The 23541-nt window shown below is 40.0% G+C and overlaps 1 protein-coding gene across 2 annotated transcripts in view; it reads right to left on the bottom strand.

Annotated features, from left to right (window-relative positions):
- RAF1 (Raf-1 proto-oncogene, serine/threonine kinase) overlaps positions 1–18662 on the bottom strand; it is an 82820-nt gene extending 64158 nt beyond the window's left edge. Inside the window, exon 1 of one of the 2 annotated variants that reach the window (XM_042979532.1) lies at positions 18263–18662. The gene's annotated coding sequence lies outside the window, so the exon portion shown is untranslated. Of the gene's footprint in view, positions 1–16225; positions 18235–18262 lie in introns of those variants that run through there. The other variant, XM_042979533.1, reaches the window with a different exon arrangement.
- Between the last annotated feature and the right edge of the window lie 4879 nt (positions 18663–23541).

Here is a 23541-nt window from a genome sequence, read left to right on the forward strand (position 1 = left end):
TTATAATTTTACAAGCCTCACAATTTATTCAGCTCTCCTCTCCATTACCTCACAGGCTTGTTAGAATCAGGCTAAAGCAGGTAATATTCCTATCTCTTCCTTAGATGAAGAAAATGTGAAATTCAAAAGACTTAGTCTCAATTTAAAATAAGCAAAACAAACAAAAAATTAAAATCCTCAGACTGTAAATTACAGCTCTATTATAACTGATTCAAAAAATAAAAAATATAAGGGGCACGTGGGTGGCTCAGTCAGTTGAGCTTTCAACTTTGGCTCAGGTCATGATCTCATGGTTCATGAGTTCGAGCCCCGCATTGGGCTCTGTGCTGACAGCTCAGAGCCTGGAGCTTGCTTCAGATTCTGTGTCTCCCTCTCTCTCTGTCCCACCCCTGCTCACGCTCTCTTCCTCTCTCAAAAATAAATAAACATTTAAAAAAATAATTAAAAAAAAAAAATTTAATGCTATTGCTATTATACTACTTTGAAATAAATATTGTTTATAAGTAATGCATCATACCTGTTTGTGGAGGACAGAAAAATACATACCATGTCTTATATATCGCAAGCAATTTATTCTTCATATTTAAAAGATTTTTACTTCACTTCTAAATAATTAAGTTTCATTTAAATTCATTACCTTAGACCAGTTTTATTTCTACTGGTTTTTCTAACTTGGCCTGCCTTTCTATTCTTTAAATGTTATAGAATATAACATGTATCAAAAATATATAATCTGTTATCCAGAAAGCTAACTCTTACAATCTGCAACAAATGGATAAGGATTTAAGACAAATACAGTGAAGACTCGATAAATTCCTTTTAAGTCATTCTTTTTTACCTTCATTCCAAAAACGTTCTCTCCAGAGTTAGTAATAAATGCAGGTTGGATAAAATCTCAACATGGGGTGCCTGGGTGGCTCAGTCGGTTAGGCTTCTTACTTCGGCTCAGGTCATGATCTCACAGTTCGTGAGTTCGAGCCCGAGCCCTGATGCAAGCTCTGGAGCCCGGAGCCTGCCTTGGATTCTGTTGTCTCCCGTGCTCTCTGCCCCTCCCCCACTCGCAGTCTGTCTCTCTTAAAAATAAATAAACATTAAAAAAATATTTTTTATAAATCTCCATGTAAATAGAAGACTGAACTATAAACCATGACTCACTAATTCTGAATATTAGTCAATATGAAAGAATTCCTATACATCAAAATAATCTGGGCACAACTCTAGAGCTAAAATTCTGTTGTAATTTTATCTAGCTGCCTTGAGTTTCTCCCTGTTTTGAAAAGAGTGAGTAAGAAGAACTGGTGCAAGAGCTCTGAAAGTCTGCATCTGGGGGTGCCTGGGTGGCTCAGTCGGTTAAGGGTCCGACTTTGGCTCAGGTCACGATCTCGCGGTTCATGAGTTTGAGTCCCGCATTGGGCTCTGTACTGACAGCTCAGAGTCTGGAGCCTGCTTCAGATTCTGTGTCTCCCTCTCTCTGACCTCCCCCACTCATGTTCTGTCTCTCTCTCTCTCTCAAAAATAAACATTTAAAAAAAAATAAAAATAAAAAATAAAAGTCTGCATCTGGCATTAGTGACCTGATTACACTAGTGTGCCTATATTTTTTTAAATTTTTTTTCAATGATTTTTGAGAGAGACTCAGAGCGTGAGTGGGGGAGGGGCAGACACAGGGAGACACAGAATCAGAAGCAGCTCAGAGCTCAACAAAGGGGCTCAAACTCAGAGTCGTGAGTTCATGACCTGAGCCGAAGTCAGACACTTACCCAACTGAGACACTCAGGTGCCCCTAAGGTGCCTGTATTTTTAAATAGCCTTTTACTTACTGACATCTAAAGTTAAGATTTACTTATATTTCTTTCTCCTCTACTTGGCATGTTTTATAACATGTAAAGGTTAAATAATATATGGGAAGCACATAGTGTTAGCCTGAGAAAGAAATGTTACCTATTACCACTTGGTATACAAGCAATGGTGGTTCTATTGATTACAATAATCAGAAACTATTCTAATAGTCCCTAAACCTCCAACCTAGGTTTTTCTGAGTTCAAAGCCTAAAGCTCTTAACCACTAAGTTACTGTGTTCAAAATTAGGCACTAGGTTCCAAAGTACAGATCAACTGTGAAAGACCTTATCTTTCACATTACTTAGAATAACATTAGCTATACACGATCTTATTCATTTGCTCTTTGCAAAGTGTCTACATATTCCCAGAGATCCTCTGCAGAAACTGCATGGGGCAATTCCGAATGCTTTACCCATTAGTCTATAACTTGGACTTATGCATGATATCAACACACCGCTAAATTACCTACAATTAACCAATGTAACTTTTTGGAAAATGCCTCTCTGCTTGGACTTATTTCCTCAAAAAGTTTATTTTTATTTTGCCAAGATAGGAGAAATTAGATTTAATATCAAAGATAAGAGGGGTATCTGGGTGGCTCAGTCGCTTAAGCACCCAACTCTTGATTTTGGCTCAGGTCATGATCTCACGGTTCATGGGATGGAGCCCCGTGTTGCGGAGCGCGGAGCCTACTTAGGATTCTCTCTCTCTCTCTCTCTCTCTCTCTCTCTCTCTGCCCCTCCCATGCTCATGCACATGCTCACACTGTCAAAAATAAATAAACTTAAAAAAAATTAATATCAAAGATAAGAGAAAATAAGCCAAATACCATGTACAACTTATAGTGACTTGATGCTTAAGGAAAATAGGTAATATCCTAACTCACTGCTCTTTAAGTAAAATACAGATAAAAGCTGTAGTAGCATTATACGGTACAGAGTTGTTGTTTTTTTTTTAACGTTTAAATTCATTTTTGAGAGAGAGAGAGAGAGAGAGAGAGAGAGAGAGAGAGACTGAGTGGGGGAGGGGCAGAGGGAGGGCGACACAGAATCTGAAGCAGGCTCCATCCAGGCTCTCACCACAGAGCCCGATGTAGGGCTCAAACTCATGGACCCTGAGATCATGACCTGAACTTAAGTCAAGACGTTTAACTGAGCCACCCAGGTGCCCCGGTACACAGTTTTAAGTGTATGTCAGTTTGCATTTTAACCAGTAAACTAATTAAGTATTTTAATATTTAAGTATCTTTCTGATAAATCAGAAAATTAGAAAATAAACTGTGAATATAAAGTAGGACAAATGGTAACAATGAAATTAAGTAGTTCATAATTATTAATGACTAACAGCCATTCTGATCACAATACAATTCCAAAGATGTTTCTCTACTGAATTTTAATTACTTAATTGTATAATGAAGCTTTAAAGTAACAAAAGCCAACACAATCATTTTAGATATCCTTCCACTATGCTCATTTTTCAATATCATCTATCATATAAAATTCCAAGCATAAGAACTGGCAAAATTTGAGGAGCCTGGGTGGCTCAGTCGGTTAAGCATCCAACTCCCACCAGTTTGGGCTCTGGTCATGATCTCACTATTTCATGAGTTCAAGCCCCACAACATGCTCTGTGCTGGCAGTATGGAGCCTGGTTGGGATTCTCCCTCTCTCCCTCTCTCTCTGCCCCTTCTCCACTCACTCTGTCTCACTCTCAAAATAAATAAACTTAAAAAAAGTTGGCAAAATTACCACAGAAAACTTTCCAAAGACAGAAGTCCCTCCATTAAATGATAAATGTTTAAGATAAAACATTAGGTGAGTACCCCTAATCACCCCAAGCTTTAAAGGCTTCAGTGTAGGCTCACAATCCTCACCCAAAGCACTTGCATAAACTGGGTCCACTTTACACATAAGTGATAAGGATATTTCCTGGAAGTTTATGAAACACTGATTAGTGGGGCGCCTGGGTGGCTCAGTCAGTTGGGCAGCCGACTTCGGCTCAGGTCATGATCTCGCGGTCCGTGAGTTCGAGCCCTGCGTCGGGCTCTGTGCTGACTGCTCAGAGCCTGGAGCCTGTTTCAGATTCTGTGTCTCCCTCTCTCTGACCCTTCCCCATTCATGCTCTGTCTCTCTCTGTCTCAAAAATAAATAAATGTTAAAAAATAAAAAAAAGAAAAAAAAAAAGAAACACTGATTAGTGGTGAAATAAAACCTATTTTAGAAAGAAGAATCTTAAACTAAATCCCTACATCAAATATTGAAGAAAAGTTTTCACATATAAAGTAATAGCAAAATGGTTCATTACCAACTTACAGGAAAAAAGAATACAGGCAATAAGTATTTCTATTTAGGTCAACAAAAGTTTAGGAAAGAAAACTCTTCAAAGAGGATATACCTGAGGGTTCTATGAAAAATGAGTACTTGGACAGGCAAATTAGTTTAAGTCTTGGATCCCCGCCCTCAAATAATTTCATAATTTAGTTTAAAAAGTAATACGGGGCGGGGGGTGGGGGGGAAGAGGCACCTGGGTGGCTCAGTCGGTTAAGCATCCAACTCTTGATCTTGGCTCAGGTCATGATCTCAGTTTGTGAGTTCAAGCCCCGTATTGGGCTCTGCGCAGACAGTGCAGAGCCTGCTAAGGATTCTCCCTCTCTCTCTCTCACTCTGCCCCTCCCCTACTCTGTCTCTCAAAATAAAGAAATAAACTTAAAAGTAAAAAAGTAATACAAAGATTAGGAGGGGTTAATAATAGAAGGAAATAAAACTACTATGGATCATAAAGAAAAGTATAAAGTGGATGACATTCCCAGAATTCTAACACAAACACTAAGTGTGCAGCATACCTAGAGGTTAAATTCTAGGGTGAAGATAGGGTGTAGGATGGAGTCAAAATTACCCTAGAAAATCCCTCTAATCTTTGCCTAAGTAGATGGCCTGTATTTAGGGTATTTACTCCATCTCTCTGCACCTTCCTCTTTAAAATAAAGATCATAATTTACTACATCATCAGGTTGTTAGGAAGATTAAATGAATTAAGGCCAACTTTTAAAAGAACACGGCAGGTAGTAGTCAGTCAACAAAGGTAAGCTATTATCTATAGGGATCATTTAAAAAACAAAAGATCTTTAAACAAAAGAATCCCACTTAACTGTGCCATAGTCAAACTATAAGGCTTGCGAGAATTGAGAATAACAAAAGAATAGATTCACTTTTTTCAAATACAATCAAAATCTCACAAGAACATATACTATGAGTAACGGTGGCTGAAACTGCCTGCACTATTAAAAATCTTTTTTGGCGGCAGAGCGAAAACATAATTGAATGCTCATATTTTAATGTGCTTATAATGCAACTTCACTATTCACTTCTCCTTTAAGCTCATTCCTTTCTTCTGTCCAGCTTCGATCCACCTGAGACATTTGGTGATCAATTTTTCAAAATTTTCCCAAACTTTCTTTAGTAAGTGTTTTGTTTTTTCTTTCTTTTCTTTTTTTTTTTTTTTTAATTCAATTGGTCACACAATCCTGGAAAAAATCATTCTCACACATAAAATGTTTCTGACAGACATGCTCAAATACTTAAGAAATCAAATGTCATCTCATCCAAGCTAGGAAATAATATGTCTAGTTTGGAAAAGTCTTAGGTTACAGTTTTCCAACCAGTCCAAAAGGGCATTCTGATGCACTGCAAGGTAGTGTGTGTGTCAATATTTTGAGTTTCCTCACTCCTCTTTCTCAATTTCTGACCACAAATTGGCAACTTCATCAGATGACTGGGCAGCATAAAGGCACATGAGGAAATGTGACACTCTACCCTTCTAGAAGTTAGCAAGCAGGAGCTGCCCAAGTTTATAAAAGATTGTAATTTTTAAAAGGTAATCAGTTTAAAAATGGAAGTTAAAAATTAGCTAGTTCAAAACAATATGTTAAAGCAATCAGCTCCACAGTAAAGGACCTCTGAGAACAATTTCATTTTTAATTCTTGACACAAATTAGTTTTTCATTTAAAGTCACTTTGAACTCTTTTTTAGCCAAAGTTTTACTTTTCATCTCCAAACCTGTCAGTTTCTTTATTGAGGCAGCAACTGCTAATTTTAAAATGAACAGACCCTTGGGGCGCCTGGGTGGCTCAGTGGGTTAAGTGTCTCACTTCAGCTCGGGTCATGATCTTGCAGTTCAGGAGTTTGAGCTCCGCATCAGGCTCTGTGCTGACAGCTCAGAACCTGGAGCCTGTTGCAGTTTCTGTGTCTCCTCTCTCTCTCTGCTCCTCCTCTGCTCATGCATGTTCTGTCTGTCTCTCTCTTCCAAAAATAAACATTAAAAAAATTTTTTTTAATTTTTAAAATGAACAGACCCATTTACAAAGCATACCATTAACACAAGTACCAAAATATACCTCACACAAATGAAATATGGCCTATGATCATTCGGATGGCCAGGCAATAAAGATGGACACGTAGTCAAAGAGGAAGGAAGGGAAACAAAAACCACCCAGATACCTCACTCTGCTGAGTTAATGCCTGGAAATGACTTTACCTTGTACCACCAAATTTCTTCTCCTTTTTTTTTTTTTTTAACTGTAAACTCTGTACCCACTGTGGGGCTTGAATTCACCACCCCAATATCAAGAGTCATGTGCTCTACCAAGCCAGCTAGGGATCACTAATTTCTATTCCACATAAAAGGCATGAATTTTAGTGGCAAATCTTGCATAATCAGCAATTAAAAAATAGCATCTGCCTTCCTCAAGAATAAAGACATGATAGGGGCGCCTGGGTGGCTTGGTCGGTTGAGCGTCCGACTTCGGCTCAGGTCATGATCTCACGGTCCGTGAGTTTGAGCCCCGCGTCGGGCTCTGTGCTGACAGCTCAGAGCCTGGAGCCTGTTTCAAATTCTGTGTCTCCCTCTCTCTCTGCTCCTCCCCTGTTCATGCTCTGTTTCTCTCTGTCTCAAAAATAAATGAACGTCAAAAAAAAAAAAAAATTTAAAAAAAGAATAAAGACATGATATATAAAATAAGTAAATCCACTATTCTGCACACTAGCACAGGCAGACACTGGAATTTACCCTTGACATAGGAGGTATTCCTTCATGTTTACAACTTGTCAGAACAATTTCAGGAAGTAACCATCTGATTCTCCTATAATTCCTTCCAGAGTCAATGGCTCTCACATAGAAAAGATTTCCTTAGTCTTTCGCTCTACCCTCAAAGGTACACACCTTGCTTGCTTTAAGAACTTGGAAGAACCAAAAAGAAAAAAAAAAAAAAAAAAAGAACTTGTAAGAATTATAGCTAAGTCACCTGTAAAATCGACAGTAACTTTTTTTCTTCAGGAAATATATATTTTTAGTTTATTCCTTTGGGGGGGTGGGGGCAGAGAGGGAGGGAGAGAGAGAATCCCAAGCAAGCTCCGCACTGTCAGCACAAGCCTGATGCGGGGCTCAATTTCACAAACTGTAAGATCATGACCTGAGCCCAAGTCGAAAGCTGAGCCACCCAGGTGCCTGAAATACTTTTCAGAAAATATTTTTTTTAATGTTTTTAATGTCCATTTATTTCTGAGAGAGAGGAAGAGACAGAGTGTGAGCAGCCGAAGGTCAGAGAGAGAGGGAAACAGAATCCAAAGCAGGCTTCAGGCTCTGAGCTGTCCTCAAGAGCCTGACATGGGGCTTGAACTCAAAAACCGTGAGATCATGACCTGAGTCAAAGTCGGACACTTAACCGACTGAGCCACTCAGGCACCCCTCTGAAAGTATTTTAAATCAATTTTTCAAAAATAATTTTCTTGGGGCACCTGGGTGGCTCAGTCGGTTAAGCATCCGACTTCAGCTCAGGTCATGATCTCGCAGTCTTTGAGTTCAAGCCCCACATCCGGCCCTGTGCTGACAGCTTGGAACCTGCTTCTGATTCTATGTCTCCCTCTCTCTCTCTCTGCCCCTCCCCCGCTCATGCTCTGTCTCTCACTCTCAAAAATGAATAAATGTTAAAAAAAAATTAAAAAAAAATAATTTTAAGACAAGGATATGTGCACAAGTCTTCCCTGTAACTAGACCAATAATTCATTGAAGCTTTAAATTATACCCAGCTACTCTACTATAGGATTAAAAAAACAAAACATGAAAATATAACCTATATAATTACATATCAAAGTATGAATGCCTTAGGAGAAGAATTATATGTATTTTCTACATCTTGTTACACTCCATCATTCGATATGGCACACCCTGCATAAAATTAGGTGCTCAAATATCTGAATAAAATATTAATGGAGAAAAGACATAATTACAATATTTATCCTAATTTTTTTCATGAATACTAAATCACTACCTACCACATAAAAATATTAGCATATAATCTAAGGATCCAGATATTTCCATATATACTGCACCCAGGCATAGAACTGAGAAGAAAAGAATAAGGAGCACTATTCATTCAATTTCTAAGAACCTACTTGCAACTGCTAGTTGCTTTGAAGAATATAAAGTTCAGAAAGGCATTGCCCTTTGCCTTCCAGAAGCTTTTAAAGTAGAAGAAAAAAACCATCATTTACCCAAGACTGACTATGTGCTAGGCACTGTGCTAAGAGCTTTCAGGATGACAAGCAATCCTACGACAAAATGTGGCAGCCTTCTTTGGCGGGGTGGGAGGCAGTGACATATAAAACTATGAATTTGCAGTGTGGAAAGATCACTTCTAGCTTAGTGGAGGAAGAGGCAGACAGTTAAGGATAACTTCACTGTAGTATTGGAACTAGAAGGAGTACCATTTCAATAGATAAATGCAGAGGCAAAACAAAAGCCAAACTGTATCAAGGAAATAAGAGTAGAGGAAAAGTCTGGAAATGAGCGTGTAGTACAGTCTTTTTAACTTTTTAGACAACTTTGTTTCCCTTTTATTTTAAATCTTCATACTTAATGATTTTACAAACATACCCATTATAAATAGCAACCCCTCCCCATCCTCGGTACCCTCTAAAACTTTTACTCTGCTTTATTTTTTCTTTAGCATCTAAATGATATTTTTTTAAATATCCCTTCTTTGCTTTACCTTTCCCTTCTTCCCCCATCTAACCCCACCAAGTAACCTATGTTAACAACCCAATAATATTCTTTGGTACTTTCTCCATGCTTATAATCTCGTACAGACGTCATAAGCACATACATACACAAGCTTTTCATAATAATTTATATTTTCCAACCTATTAGTTTTTTTAAAAGATACAATGACTAATTACCAAATACATGTTCATGGGGAGCGGGCTTAAAAATATGGAAAAATACAAAAACTAACCTATAGATGGCTCTTGCCAACATTTATGGACATATGCATCCAATCTTTTCTATGCATATATACTTGTAAATATTTTTCTTTATAAAGATGAGATCTTTTTATACTAATTTTAGTACCCTCCTTTTTTCACTTTATAGATCTTATCACTCAGGATTAACTGAAATCATCTTTCACTGGTTGACTGAATACACTTTTTTTTTTTTTTTAACATTTATTTATTTTTGAGAGAGAGAGCATGAACAGGGGAGGGTCAGAGAAAGAGGGAGACACAGAATCTGAAACAGGCTCCAGGCTCTGAGCTGTCAGCACAGAGCCCGACATGGGGCTCGAACCCACGGACTGTGAGATCATGACCTGAGCCGAAGTCGGCCGCTTAACCGACTAAGCCACCCAGGCGTCCCTGACTGAATACACTTTAGATTAAAAGGATGAAAAAAAATAAAAGAAAATAAATAAAAGAAAATAAAAAAATAAAAGGATGATAAAAGTTTTTTTTTTAATTTTTTTTTTAACCTTTATTTATTTTTGAGACAGAGAGACAGAGCACGAATGGGGGAGGGGCAGAGAGAGAGGGAGACACAGAATCGGAAGCAGGCTCCAGGCTCTGAACCATCAGCCCAGAGCCCAAGGTGGGGCTCGAACTCACAGACCGCGAGATCGTGACCTGAGCTGAAGTCGGATGCTTAACCGACTGAGCCACCCAGGCGCCCCAAGTTTATTCTTTTCAAAAAAGATGAGTCATTAATTGTGTGATATCTCTCTAAAGAGCATTACATACAAATACATTTATAAGGGTGAAAAAAGTCCAAGAGATGCAAATATAGCCAACTTCTAAGCTTCCTGTTTGCTCATTAGATTTAATCAGCAGTAAGAAAAAAGCTTAGCACCACTTCACATCCGTTAGGATAATTATTGTCAAAAAAGGAAAAATAAAAGTGTTGACAAGGATATGAACCCTTGTCAAATTGGAACCCTTGTGTATTACTGGTATAAATGTAAAATGGGGCCGTTGCTATGAAAACAGTGGCAGTTCCTCAAAAAGTTAAAACCAGATTATCATATGAACCAGCAATTCCACTCCTAGTACACTCAAAAGAACTGAGAGCAAAGACTCAAACAGATACCTATAAACAAATATTCATAACAGCATTATTCACAACAGACAAAAGGTGGAAACAAGAATCCATCAACAGATGACTGTATAAACAAAATATTTAACATGCAACCACACCCACAGAAACATTATTCAGCCATAAAAAGGAATGAAATTTTGATACATGGTACAATAGGGATAGACTTTAGAAACACATTAAAATAAACCAGATGCAAAATCACAAACATTGTATGATTTTCCCTTACATGAGGTACTTGAAATGAGCAAATTCATAGACAGAAAGTAGAATTTACCAGAGGCTGGAGGAAGGGAGGAATGGGGAGCTTTGTTTAATGGGTACAGGGTTCTCTTTGGGATGACGAAAATGTTCCGGAAATAAATAGTGGTGATGGTTGCACAATGCTGTGAATGTAATATAATGCCACTGAATAGTACACTCAAATACGGTTAAAATGGTAAATTTTAGGTTATATATAGTTTACCTGTCCCAGGCCCCAAAAAGCCTGAGGGGCCCGTTTCACATTGTCAGCTAAATATTAGTCATAAAGGTCATGATTTCTACTCTCACAATTCACAACTGCACTCTAATTCCAGTCTACACTAACACGAAGGAAGGTAGAACATCATGTATCCCCTCACATTCTCTCTGGTTAAAATGCTGTTCCGTGTATAAAGCCTATGAATGCAGAAGTAAACAGCCAGCATGACAAGAGTGCTTGAGCCCATGAATCAAGGAGGTGCTAAAGCAGGCAAACATCCTCAAGGAGCTGGCAGTGAGAACCCAGAGCAGTCTACAAATAATGCCTCATAGAAGGGAAGCTAAGCAAAATAACTCCTTCAACATATATCCTAAGTAACAAAGTTCTGAGTACAAGTTTAGTAAGTATATCCTTTTAATAGTAAGCATTTGTGTGCTTGTGATGGGCAGTAGGAACTAAGTCCACAGGTGATTAACCTCTGAATCTCCACTCATTCAATTAATGTTATGTAATGAAGACAAAGTTTTAAGAACTGGGAATTCATAACCAAGAGTAAGATATGCTCCACCTTTAAGGAAGTTAAGTCTAGCCAGAGTTGTAAGACATCTACACAAAAATTCAATTCAATAAACACTATTTAGCACCTTCCAGTCAATGAAATGGCTGCAATCAGGTGTCAGCCATTATGCTAAACTCTGGGTAGTCAAAGTTAAGACACAATCTTCTAGAGGGGCGCCCAGGTGGCTCAGTCAGTTAAGTGTCTGACGTCAGCTCAGGTCATGATCTCACAGTTCATGGGTTCGAGCCCCGCTTCGGGCTCTGTGCTGACAGCTCAGAGCCTGGAGCCTGCTTTGGATTCTGTCTGTCGGGAGATCAGAGCCCCACAGGGGGCTCTATGCTAGGTGTAGAGCCTGCCTAAGATTCTCTCTCTCTCCTGCTCATGGACTCACTCATTTTTTTCTCTCTCAAAAACCCTAGAATTAAGTGTTGGAATTTAGACACAACACTTTCACTGAAGCACCTGGGCCTGGTTCCTCAGCCTCTGAAAGGGAAAAATTTTTAACAAATATTAATAAAAGAGAAATTGCATATTGAGTAGGAAGCATTAATTTCAGATTATAATCTAATGGGATGGTGAGCTCACAAATGGTTATATGATAAAGGCCATAAGAAAAATAAATGCAAAGGGTTTTATGGCGGGCCTCAAGGAAGGAAACATAATGAGTGAGAAAAAGAAAAAAAGAAAAAGAGAAAAAGATCAGGAAATATTTAGAAGATGGGTGTTCAAAATGGCTCTTAAAAGAGGAACAGATAAAAGTGAGGAAATTGTGTCACTCTCTAATTAGGATAAGGTCGCAGAAGGCAGGAATCTGCCTTACTCATCCTGCACGAAGCACAATGGCCTGCACCTACGTAAGTGCTTAAAAAAAAATAAAAAAAAGTATGAGGAATCTCTATTAGTAAGACATAAAAACAAGAACTGCTTAGTCTAATAGGCAATGGAAGTAAGACCAGCACATCTTCACTATATTGTTATCATCACAAAATAGGATACATAAAAACCCCATTATTTCCCTCCATGAAAGAAAGCTGGGTAGCTGGGGAACAATGGGGGAGGTAGAATTACTCTGCACAACTTTATTTACTCAGCCTAACTTTCTGTATCCTTTGACTTTTGTGGCATGAGACAGTATTATCTATTCAAGAAAATTAATAAAATTTAGTTTTTAAGAGGATGGCCTGAGTGGCTCAGTCAATTGAGCATCTGACTCTTAACTTAGGCTCATGTCATGATCTCATGGTTCATGGGTTCGAGTCCTGCTTCGGGATATGTGCTGACAGCACCTGTGGAGCCTGCTTGGCATTCTCTTTCCCTCTCTCTTCCATTCCCTCTGTTGCGCTCTCTCTCCCTATCAAAATAAATAAATTTTTAAATTTTTAATTTTTAAGAATCTGCACAGTAAGAAAGTGAATCTGACACTAATGTGGAGAAAGCCCTGGCATATTAAGAAGAAAAAGGAGTTTACTTTAGAGGTTCTAACAATACGTAAGGCAAATAGTAATAAAAGCCTGAATTAATCTGGAGAAAGCAGAAAATGGCTGAAAGAAGCTCAAAAACATAGTTGTGAATGGAATCTGACAGTGACTGAATGTTTGGAGTAAACATGAAGACCCACACCATGAATACAATTAACTTTATTAAATGTATTTTTCTATCATAAAAGTAACATATTCAGAGAATATAGAAAGTATAAAGAACATTATCCTTATTTCTACTCTTTAACAACCATTGTTAACATCTACATGTATTTTCTTCCTATATGTAGGTTTTGAGATTTTTTCTAAAACAGCTTGAGATATAATTCACATTCCATACAAATCAAGTACTTGAAATGTAAAATTCAATGGCTATTATATTCAGAGTTGCACATCCATCTCCACAATCAATTTTAGAACATTTCATCACTCCCACCAAAAACAAAAACAAACAAACAAAAAAAACCACAAAAACAACTATCACTGCCCCTGCCCACTCCCCACTCCCTCCAGTCCCTGGCAACCACTAACCTACATTCTGTCTCTGGATTGGCCTATTCTGGACATTTCATATAAAAGGAATCATACAAAATGTGGACTTTTATGACTAGCTTCTTTCATTTAACATGTTTGCAAGGTTTATACATGTTGGAGAATGTATCAGTACACCATTTCTTTTTACTACTGAATAACATTCCACTGTTTTTTTTTTTATATACAACTGTAATCATTCCAGATATGTAATTTTGTGTTCAGCATTTTCCATGTCATCAATGTTTCATATAATCCATACTTAATGACAAGTATAGTGCTCCATCAAATGGCTGTACTGCAGTTTATTTAATCACTTTTTAAAGTTTATTTATTTTGAAGGGGGAAGGGGAGGAGAGAGATAACAAAGAAGAGAGAGACACAGAATCCCAAGCAGAATCCACACTATCAGTGCAAAGCTCGATGCAGGGCTAGAACTCACAAACCTGGAGATCAAGACCTGATCCAAAGTCAGCCACTTAACCCACTAAGCCACCCAGGTGCCCCTAACTTAGTCATTATTGTTGGGCTTTTGAACTCTTTCCAGTCTTTTCTATTGTAACAAATTCTCTTTAATGCAAATGATAGCTCCTTTCTGAATGATCTTCTGGATCCAGAGAAATGCCTCTCCTAGAAACTCTGAGCTTCTTAATGAGATTTGCTACAGAAAACAAAAGTCACATCCTTCCAGGGAAAATTCAGAATTTCATCCATCCCAAATCTAGGTAAAGGGCAGATGCTAAAAGCTGCCCATGGCTAAAAGGATGCCTCAAAAATACCTAGATTAAGATCTGTCTGGCTCAGTCAGTAAAGCATGCGACTCTTGATCTCGGGGTTGTAAATTCAAGCTCCACATTAGGGATAGAGATTACTTTAAAAAACAACCAATAAAAAAAAAAAGAAAACTCATCATTTTAAAGACACTGACATAAACATTAACTAGGCTGACTCTTCCATCAGAAATGTACATGGATGGGGACACCTGGGTGGCATCTGACTTTGGCTGAGATCATAATATCACGGCTCGTGAGTTCAAGCCCCATATCAAGCTCACTGCTGTCAGCCTCTCAGCCCGCTTCAGATCCTGTCCCCTTCTCTCTGCCCCTCCCCCACTTGCACTCTCCCAATAAATAAATAAATAAATATTTAAAAAAGAAAAAAAAGGTATATGGATGAAAAAAGGTAAACACTTTGTCCAAATGTGATGCCTACTACTGGGCAGCTTCAAAGAATCAGATCACTTTTGCTTTCCATAGCAGGATGAAAGAAAATAAATAGGAAAGAACACCTTGATTACAACAGTCAAAATGTTCTTATGCGTGTTATTTTATGACAATAAATGAGATCCAACTGGTAGAAAGAGGAGGAAGAGGACACCTGTACAGTCCACAAGGTCCTCACCAGCAATTAGCATACTGAGTTCCCCTAAAACAATGTCCTTGCCTGCTGCTTCCCATTCCTTAACCAATGCAAACAATCTAAAAATCACAACGATTTTACAATTTGAAACTAGCTTTAGTATTGCTAATCCCCACCAAATAAGATCCCTTAGAATCTGGTCTAAAAATAAAACTATGTGTCAACTGTTCCTCAAGAAAAACTATGTACACTGATTGGAATGTGAAGCAATTAACACTTTGTGAGTGATTTGCCAAAGAGACTTCAGATAGCCTGGGCCAAAACCAATAACAAAGAAACAACACCCACTTGACATTTTCCTTGGTTAAACTGAGATTTTAGGAGCAATTTTAGAAGAAAGGCTAACAGATGTGAAGTTAAACACTAAAATCATTGAGAGCTACACAAGTATTATAGGAGAAATGGAGGAACAAAATGATTCAACCACTGCAAAATAAAAAACGAAAACTTTAATATGTAATTAAGGAACTTTTACTCAACTTTTAAGGCAAGAATACCTTAGTCATTACAATTGTGAGGATGATAAGCAAGGTAGTTTAGCCTTATACTAAAAATACTAACTAAATTGTAACACAAACATCTAGGGTTACATTTAGCACCTAGTCAGTTTAGCAAATAGGAATTTTTCGCCATTGATACACATACATAAACACTCATATACATACAAGATAAGGTAACCTAAAATTCTACACAACCTCATCCTAAATAAGCCCAGTATTCCTTGGTTTTCTAATTAATTTAGTCAAGGTGAGCAATTTTCCAACCATAGTTTTAAAGAAATGATTTCCACGATCTGTACAATTTGAAAAACGAAAAACCCTTGCAAGTTCCATTTTGTGGTTTCATAACCCCCTACTGTCACACAGTCCACTGCCTTTCAAAAGCAATATTTAAAATTCTCTTCTGCAAGTCAACATTAAGGCATGCTGTTTGGTTAACAAGCTCCTCCCAAGATCAGGATTATTATGTATGGCCTATTATGTTCCTAACATGCAAACAAAAGCCCTCCCTCATGTAACATTTTTCTATTTTTAGGAAGTAGGTTACTAACAAAGTTTTATCTGAAATTAAAATGTAGTATCATATATTTACTAACAAACTACCTGAGATAGTAATTTAAAGTTACTAATTGTATTTTCCATTTAATAAGTCACTACTGCTTATGGAAAAGCCAAATTTAACTTCTAACAAGTTGTTTAAACTTCAGAGCAAACCACCTACTTTGGATTTCACAAATGGCATGTTTTAAACTAACTACAACTAGTTTCAGAGCAGTTGTAATACCATACCTGATGTTTAATTACCCACTCTCCATTTCATCTTTTAGATACTTTTCATCGCAAATGACCAGTTTAATGTTTCCCTGTTTTCTGCTAAACCAAATCCGATAAAATATGTTCTAGTGTATTTCACTGAAGCCTTCTACTTTGAAGGCTTACACTCTTCAACTGACAAGAGTTTTATTAACAAGGCTAAGCAACTGCACTACAATTTCTAATCACAAACACCACATACCTAAAAGATAAGCTTTTCCAGCAGAAACAGTAACAGGTTTATTTCCCCAAGTATCCAATGTTCAACTGGGTCAAATGTTTCTGTTGCATTTTAAACAGCTTAGCCCTTGAAGTGATAAGGGTGAAAACAAGCCAAAAGTATCTTAATGTTCTTCAGTGGCATATAATCATCACAACCCTAGACAACAAACTTAGGAACTTCAAGCTGAAGTCTGTTAAGACAATAATAATCACTGTAGCATAAGCATTAATCACAACAATACAACAATTTGGGGTAAATTATGTTTACAGAGCTGAAGACTTTATAACAAAATTGGAAACCACGGAATCTATGCAAAGAAAGTTTACTATATACAACACACTTAATAAATTAAAAATACTTGCATTCTACACTTTTCAGCTTTTTTATATAATCTTCCAATTTCTACATGACCGGGGAGCATGCTTTTTCTTGCCAACAGCCATTTAAAATGCAGTATTAGCAGTGTGCACTATATGTATAAAGTTTTACTGGTGAGCAAGCAAAACCTCAGAAGAATCTCTTGCAGGAACACCTAGAACAGGAGCTCAGTTCATTCACCATTGTGTAAGTGCAAAACATTTGACATAAAAGCACTTAACCAAAAATGTTCTTAAATGGGTTTAACAAAGTAAGTCTTTTCAATTACGATCAGCTTCAATATAAAGACAAGGGATAAAAATACTTACCAGAAAGAAAAAAAATAGCAATACTCCTTTAATCAAATTATATCAACTAGTTCACTCTGGAACAAAGAGCCTTCACAATCTAGACAAATATTCTTTTAGACACCCATCTCTCACCACTTCCTTCCTGCACCCTAGATTCTCTGCTGCACCCCAAACTCATCCCAACTCCTGCATGTCTCTATGCCTTTGTACCAGCGGTTTCCTCAGCTTAGAACGCTCTCCCCTCCTCCTCACCTGGTGAGCACTTACTCATCAAGTCCAAAACTGGCCGCAAAAGTTCCCTCCGGTGTCCAAGCTACCTCAACTCCTCCAGGCAAACTAGCCGTTCCAAATTCCCACAACACTTGGTAAGTCCATCCTCATCACAGCGCATTGTTTTCACGCCTTGGGAGCGAATGAAGAGCAGGCTCCCTCCGCTCAGCCCACAGAGGACAAGGCAGGCAGAAACACTCAAAGAACGTGAGCTGAATTCATCCCTGCTTAGATTAACTGACCCTCTAGAACCCGGTCACATCTCAAGGAGACATGAGGGATACTAACATTCTTCCCACCAGAGAAATGAATACCAGAGGGCACACCCAGAGCCCTGGAAAGAGAACAATGAATGAACACAGCCGCCTTTCCCCTCAAGATGTCCAAACTCCTCTTTCTGGGCATCGACTAGCTCTGCAGAACCTCTGCAGCTGCACAACTGAAGCGTCCAGACGGCTCTCTCTTCACACAAAGGACAGCCCTGGATCTTCAGTCCAAAGCATCCCAGGGCCAAACCTCAGCATACGCATCCCAAACCTTCCATTAGTAACCCACGGAGTCCCGAAACCCAAGGCGAGGCCCCTATGCCTTTGTGGTGGGGAACTGACCCACTTCCGCCTCTCGTCCCCCATTCTTCTCGTCCTCCCGGTAAGAGTGTCACTTGAGTGACAGACTCTGAGTGAGGATGCAAGCCCGGGACCCCTCCGCGCCCAGAAAGAAAAGGAATTCGCCCGTCTGAATGACAACACGGATAGGGGGCAATTCTGGGCAGATTTTCCCATTGCCAAAATATAAGGAATATGCACCGAGTACAGGGGTGGCGCTAGCACGTTTCCCCGAAACACAAGGAAATTTGAGTGGGGATGTGGAAACTCGGCTCGCCGGCCATGACACCGGGCCCCAGGGCTCCCGCCCGCCCACCGCCACCCGGGGTGACAGCGGCCTTACCCAGGCCCTCGACCCGGCAGCCGCGGGGTCGCTCCATCAACGCTGCCCAGGCCGGGCCGCCGAGGAACCCGGCCCCTTCAGCCCCGCCGCCCAGCTCCCCCGGCATCCAGGGCCTGGCCCTGCCGCCTACCTGAAGGAGCCGAGCCGCCTCCGTGTCCCGTCGTCTGGTGGCGGCGTCTAGTCCGCTCCTCCTCCCCGCGGTGGGTGAGGGAGCGGGAGGCGGTCACATTCGGCGTGTCCCCAGCCCAGGGGACGGGGCCCCGGGCAGTCCCCGCATCGTCGCACTCGCGCTCCGCGCCTCGGGGCACACGCCCCAAAGCCCGGCCAGCTGGCCCTCTTCCGGGCCCTAGGAGAGCGGCAGAGAAGCCCTCCTGTCTCACGCCCGTCCTCGTCTTACTCCCGCCATCTAAGATGGCGGCCCCAACGCCCGCGACGAAGAGACTCTCGGGCGGCCCCGGCAAACGAGCCCTCCACTCGGTGCTCCTCCTCCCGACCTGCGGCGCCACCGGCTCTGTGCTTCTGCGTGAGCCCGCCTGGCAGCAGGCTTCAAACTTGGCTCGGGCATCTATCACTCTAGCCTGAACTCAGGCCCCGCCTCCCAGAGAAGGGGCGTGGTCTTGCTTTCTCGTTGGTCGCCATTTCGGACTAGTGGAGAGCGAAGGACCGGTTACTGGGCGGCTCTTGGGGTCAGGGGTTGGCAATCGAGAAGTGGCGGGGTTTGTGCTCTTCGGAGGTGTCTGAGGGCTAGCGAGAGGGCAAGGCTAGCCTGCCAGCATCACAAGGCCTAGAGATAAGCAGATGTACGGGAGGACACAGCAAGCTGTGTACAACTTTGGCGCGTTCTATCGGTAGTCCAGCACGTAGAAGCGACTCAGCCACTTACCAGTTGTGGGGAAAGTCCCTCAGGTTTTCTGAGCCTCAGTTTCCTCATCTGTAGATCGGGGTCCTTTTTCCCCTTAGGTTGGCAAAAAGTTAAAAAGACTGTTAGTAGCTAATCTGGTACAAAGTACATGAAAACCTATTGTGTCCCCTAATTCATCGCTGGCAGGAATGGTTATGGGGAGGACAATTTGGCATTGCCCACTGACTTTTTTTTTTTTTTTAATGTGTATACCCCTGCTACCAGCAATTCCACCTTTAGGCACTTAATTTTAGAGAAGTATGTTCATATGGGCACAAAGAGGCATGTACTAAGATGTTTATTGTCATGTTGTTTGCATTAGAGATACTCTGGGAAAGATGTGGGTTAATTAAGTAGAAAACTTGAAACAGTGCTGCGTCCACAGTATGGGATATTATCCATCTTAAAAAGGATGAGGGAGATCTGTGTACTGACTTTTTTTTTAAATCCAAGACATCACATTTTAAGTAGAACACTATGGTATGATCTTTATTCAAACACAGGCATACAAAATAGCCCAATTATTATGTGCAACATTCGCTTATTTAAATTGTTATGACTGTTGTGTACCACACATTGTTCTGGGTATTGGGAAATGAACAACCAGAAGCCCTGCCTTCTAGTGATGAGAGACCAAAAGAAAATAGAAATAATAAATTCATGTAGTAATATGTGCAATATATCGAAAACTGAAGATGAAGCAAGATGAGGACCAACATGAAAATAAATGCAGAAGAAAGAGTGGAAGGCATTGAATATAGAAAGTCCATGACAGTTTTGTGTGTGTGTGCATTTTTTTTTTAATAGGAGTAATAATAATATCTACCTCACAGGATTAAATGAGATTAAACATGGAAAGCACTTAGCACAGGAGCCTGGGGGTTGAGACTTCAGTACCTGGAGTCTGATCGCCTAGTTTTAAATTTGGACTCTGCCACTTCCTCATCTGTGACTGGGACCAGTCTTTCAAACCTCAGTTCCTCGGTTTCCTCATCTGTAATGAAAACGTGATAGTATCCACCTCTCAGAGTTGTAAGGATTTCATGAGTTTAAGATACGAAGCACTTGGAACAGTGCCTGGCTCATGTTAAACATTATAGAAGTGTTAGCTGTAATTATTATAGCTATCTCTTATCGTAATATTACTACTTGGGGTAGAGCAGCAAACCACACTTGCTGACCCCCAGGCCATTTCTTCCTTCAGCGGCTCCCAGCTGGTATTTGCCCAGCACTTCACAGCTTATGGAGCCTGTGCTTCATTCAAACCCCTCAGCTGACCAGTAAGACTGGCTATTTCATTTTTTTCCAAAACAGTTTATCGAGGTGAAATTCACATAAGATAAACTCAACCATTTCAAAGAAGACAATTCAGTAGCATTTAGTATGTTCACGGTGTTGTGCACCTCTACTTCCAAAATATTTCTATCACTCCATAGAAAATCCCCTTACCCATTAAGCAGTTTCTCCCCATCCCATTCCCACTTAACCCTTGACAACCCCCAATATGCATTCTACAACGGAGGATTTATCTTTTCTGGATCTTTCATAGAACATGTGACCATTTGTGTCTGGTTCTTTTTGTTTTGTTTTTTTAAGAGAGAGCATGAATAAAAGGGGCGGGCAGAAGGAGAGGGAGAATCTTAAAGCAGGCCCCATGCCCAGCTCGAAGCCTAACACGGGTCTCAATCTCACAACTATGAGATCATGACCTGAGCCAAGGTCAAGAGTCAGACGCTTAACCGACTGAGCCACCCAGGAGCCCCTGTGTCTGGTTCTTTCTACTTAGCATAACGTTTTAAAGATTCATTCACATGACAGTATGTATCAGTACTTCATTTCTTTTTATGACAATAATATTCCACCATACATATATAGCACAGTTGGTTGATGAACATTTGGGCTGTTTCTGTCTTTAGGCTATTGTGAATAGCGCTGTTGAGTATGCAAATATATGTGCTGTTGTGAGTATGCAAATATATGTACTATTTTCAGTTCTTTCAGGCATATACCTAAGAGTAGAATTGGAGGCATCATCTTATACCCCACTGGGTTGCATATCCTCTACTTTAGAAATCTCTGGCTTGGTGGTAGGAAAGGTCAGAAGAGCTAGAAAGAATGGACATGCCATAATCTCAGATCACACAGAGAGAAAGAATAGGTATCATTAGTGGGGGAGGCTAATGTGGAAACTTACCTGGGTGTTGGGATGTTCTAGTTAATTTGGGGGGTAGTTACATGGGTGTGTGTGTATGTGTGTGTGTGTGTAGAAATCAGTATGTGTTCTCTCTATACATTTGTTACACCTCAATATAAAAAAAATTTTTTGGTAAAGATACACAATAAGGTCTTTAAGCCTGGCTAAAAGAATGCATTTTTTAGATGAAGGAAACAAAAATAAATGATAGCTACCATTTACAAAGCCTTTTCATGCAGGCATTTTGTACAATCACCAGTACACATCACTACCAATAAGTCCTGATCTTCAAATGAGGAACTCTTCTGAGAGGGCAATTAATCCAAGGACAAAGCTGGGAAATGGTGGAGCAGGGATTTGGACCTGTTCATTTGTTCATTCATCATTCAGTTGATAAAGATTTCTGTTGTGCCTCACATGTGCCAGTTCCTGTGTTAGCACCGGACCCATGACAGTGAACAAGCCAAGGTCCTTGCCCTCAAGGGCTTAAAGGTCCGGTGGGGGAGGACAAGCAGCAAACTGGTAAACAAATCAACATAAAAACTAGGATCATGGTCAGTCAATGAAGAGAATGACTAGAGAATTACAGAATGGGAAAAGGGTGTATCTTTAGGCTCAGCAGTCATGGAAGTTCTCTCTTAGGAAGTAAGACTTAAGCTGGGCACTGAAGGATGAAAAAGAACCACGGAAAGAGCAGCTGGAACAAGCACATGAAGGACCATGAAGTGGGAAAGGAACATGGGCCAGTGTGGTTAGAACACAGAGAATGAGGGAGGGCGAGGTGGGAAGAGGACAAAGGATGGAGTCATACCCAGTCTGACTCCCACAACTTCCATGCCTTTCCATGCCTTTCCATGCCACCCTACCTCTCCACTGAGTTTAATTTTAGTTACATACGAGTTTGAAAGATGGGCCTGACCTGGGCTGGGTGCCGAGAGAGACAGAGCCTTGTAAACAGTTACCCCACCAGGTGACCCAAGTGTGCCCTAAGGGCCAGCTGACAGGAGTTCTGTGGTACCACAGCAGAGGAGGGAGGGAGTGACTGGTTCTGTCAGAGAGGCCTCCATAGAGGCAACACTTAAGCTGAGCCTTTAAGGAGGAGTCAGAATTTTCCATACTGAGATGGGTGGGAGGGCAGGGCAGGAGGTGGAAACCATACAGGCAAAGGCATAGAGATGTGACTTAACGTATAGGTTTGGGAAACAGTAGTTCTCAGTTGGAGATTGCCTCCCTGAGCAGAGAACATGAGAGAATGGTAAAGGGGATGTCTGGAGGGGCAAAAAGACGTCTGACCAAGGGTCAATCTCCCACAAGCCATAATGAGGCAGTCCATAATGGGGGTGGGGTGGTGGTTAAGGGGCTAGTTATTGGGGTGTCAGCCACAATACATGCTGTGGTGTCATATGCAGAAAAGCCTAATGCAGAGTCATCCTGGAAATCAAGTCAAAATTAAGGCCTGGACTCTCTCAGAAATTACTTGGGACATAGAAACTGGAACAATCTCTATGGAAGTCAATTTGGCAATATCAAAATTATAAATGTGCATACCTTTTGTTAAAGAAAGTGTCCTGGGAATTTATCCTATAAATATGCCTATAAGTGCGTGAAATGATGTATGTACAAGATTATTCCTTGCTGCATTGCTTATAATCAAAGAAATGTTATGCAATTAGGTGAAAGATGAACTCTCTTATGTACTGATATGGAAAGATAGCTAAGAAGTACTGTTGAAGGAGGGGAAAAAAAAAGCCTAGGGATAAAACAGTGTGACCAGTATGCTACTTTTCAGGAAAAGAAAGAAAAGTATTTGTTTAAGTCTGAAGGACACACAAAATGCTACTAACAGTGATCACAGGCTAGGGGGAGGGTGGGAACTGGGAATGGAACTATGGAATATAGGACTGGTAAAAATAGTTTGTACTGCCTTTTTATAATTTTTATTTACTTGGTTTTTTTGTTTCTTTTGTTTTCTTTTTTTAAATATATTTTTTAATGTTTATTTATTTTGAGAAATAGAGCACAAGCAGGGGAGAGGCAGAGAGAGGGAGAGAAAGAACCCCAAGTAGGTGCCACACTGTCAGTGCAGAGTCTGATGTGGGGCTTGAACTTACGAACCATGAGATCATGACCTGAGCCAAAATCAAGAGTTGAATTCTTAACCGACTGAGCCACCCAGGTGCCCCTCCTTTTCAATTTAATTTAAAAACTTTTATATCTTATTTGCATTCTTTTTAATTTTTTTCTTAAACTTTAATTTTTCATTGTTGAACCATGTGAATATGTTACCCACTCAAAACTTTAATTAAAAAAAAAA

The sequence above is a fragment of the Panthera tigris genome, chromosome A2, assembly GCF_018350195.1.
Source record: "Panthera tigris isolate Pti1 chromosome A2, P.tigris_Pti1_mat1.1, whole genome shotgun sequence".
Classification (NCBI taxonomy): domain Eukaryota; kingdom Metazoa; phylum Chordata; class Mammalia; order Carnivora; family Felidae; genus Panthera; species Panthera tigris.